We start from the raw sequence: 1,953 nt of genomic DNA, 5'->3' as shown, positions 1-1,953 counted from the left end.
GTGTGTGTGTGTGTGTGTGTGTGTGTGTGTGTGTAGGGAGACAGAGAAGGAGAGAGAGGAGGAGGAAAGGGGAGGACTTCCTGGAGGAAATGGTGTGGCTTGGACTGTGTGACAGGCTTGGGGCCCCTTAGGACCTGTACCTGTCGTGTCACGTAGACACATGGATGGATACTACGTATTTCTGTATTTGGTGCTTATATGTATGAATCCTGTGTTGTTGTAGTTTTTTTTCTCTTAAATTTCCTATTGTTTTCTAACTTTTATGTGTCATCCTTGCATGAAGGCCATGTTAATCTTCTCTGTATCATTCCAGTCTTAGTGCATGCTGCCGAGGCGAGCATTGTTTTCCAACTTTTAACGTGCTTGTCAGGATAGCTATCTGTTCAGCTTTGTGAGGACGGGGTCCACGTCCTGCGTGGGCTCTTCTTCATCACGGTGGGGGGGCTTGCAAACTGCTTCCCAGGCGTGAAAGGATTTGGTTGGAGTGTTTTCACCGGGGGAGTGAGGTTTTAGATCTACCTGGAAATTGCTGGTGGTTGTCTGATTTTGTTTCTAAGGATGTCATCTCAGAATCCATTTTTCCTTTTCCTCTTTTCATTTCTAAACTTTTTCTCCTCTTCTACCTGTAGTGATTCCGTAGGGTGGTGGCTGTGCGTATATTCAGGGCTCTCACGTGAAAGGACAATGCTCATTTTGCCAGGAAAAGTGGAGAAGGAAGAATACATATGAATCCACAACCTAAATAAGGAATGGCAAAATATCAAAGCCCATTATGTTTTCACGGCTCTTCCAGCTCTGTACTCAGTCTGACCGTAGTAAACCTAATATTTTCACTGTTACCTATTAGCAGTATTTTAGGTTTTCTCTTCCTTGCCTCCACTTAACATGGATTATTAGCAGCAAACTAGTGTAATTATTGCTTTTTAAAAAAAATCTGAAGCTCTGCCTTATTTTCATGGTCAGTCCAATTCAATTAAACAGTTACAAGCTGACGGCCAAGTGTGTGCAGAGCATTACATTAGAAGCTTGTAGAGGCTGTGAAGGTGAGGAGTGGAGAGTCCCTGCCTTCTCGGGGCTCACGACCCAGCAGGGAGCACGTGTCCATAAATCATTCTGTTAGCAGGTTGTACAGAATGCAACAACTGAAGAACAGCATTGCTCTGTAGGAGTGGAGGGGAAAACAGAGCAGTCTACACAGAAGTCACCCCAGGTTCATGAATTTCTTTGGTTAGTGAAGTTGTTCCACTGTTCCTAAAATCCCCACTCTGTGCAGTGCCAGGCACCTCCTCAGATTGTGTTAAAAAATAGTGCACATAGGTGGTAAAACACCTAAAACTCATAAAAAGGATATGCAGTGGAAAGTAAGTCTGTCTCTTGACACATTCCATCACTTTTTCTCTCTAGAGACACCCACTTTTCACAATTTCCTGTGTGTGATTAATTGTGAAAGATGTGTTGCTGATCAGTTCTTTTGAAATTTCATTGCCTTCAACCCAGTGTAGTAAACATTCCACAAATATGCCAGATGCCGTGTTAAGTCCTGGAAATACCAGGACTGGGACCCTGGTCTCCGAGCGTTCACAGTCTGGTACACATAAAGATATGGCTTGGACTGTAACATGTTCAGTGATATGACGGAGATAGGGGTAAGTGTTCTGATAACTCAGGGAGGGAATAAATGACTCACCGCCCTAGACTAGGGCTGGGGCTGCCTCACAGAGTCATGATCCTCCAGCTAGCACTCGAGGATGCGGGTTTCACTGGGCTGAGGGAGAGGCAAGCAAATCCCTGGCCAATAGAACCACAAACTCAGAGAAAGAGAAGACTGAAAATATATGTTGAGTATATCAGTAGGGCTAGGGTGTAAGATATGTGCAGTGGTAGATATGTTTGGAGGTTGAGGCCAAATTATTAGGGGCACTGAATTTCTCAACCTGCAAAATTTGGACATCA

At 44.2% G+C, this 1,953-nt stretch overlaps 1 non-coding gene across 1 annotated transcript; it reads right to left on the bottom strand.

The window, feature by feature from the left end:
- Nucleotides 1-236: 236 nt before the first annotated feature.
- On the bottom strand, nucleotides 237-339 carry LOC117800456. The gene has a single exon (XR_004623096.1). It is a non-coding gene; the product is annotated as a U6 spliceosomal RNA (small nuclear RNA).
- Between the last annotated feature and the right edge of the window lie 1,614 nt (nucleotides 340-1,953).

This window comes from Ailuropoda melanoleuca, unplaced genomic scaffold (assembly GCF_002007445.2).
Source record: "Ailuropoda melanoleuca isolate Jingjing unplaced genomic scaffold, ASM200744v2 unplaced-scaffold70683, whole genome shotgun sequence".
NCBI lineage: Eukaryota > Metazoa > Chordata > Mammalia > Carnivora > Ursidae > Ailuropoda > Ailuropoda melanoleuca.
The sequence above is the reverse complement of the archived record's forward strand: the minus strand, read 5'-3'. Positions and strand labels throughout refer to the sequence as shown.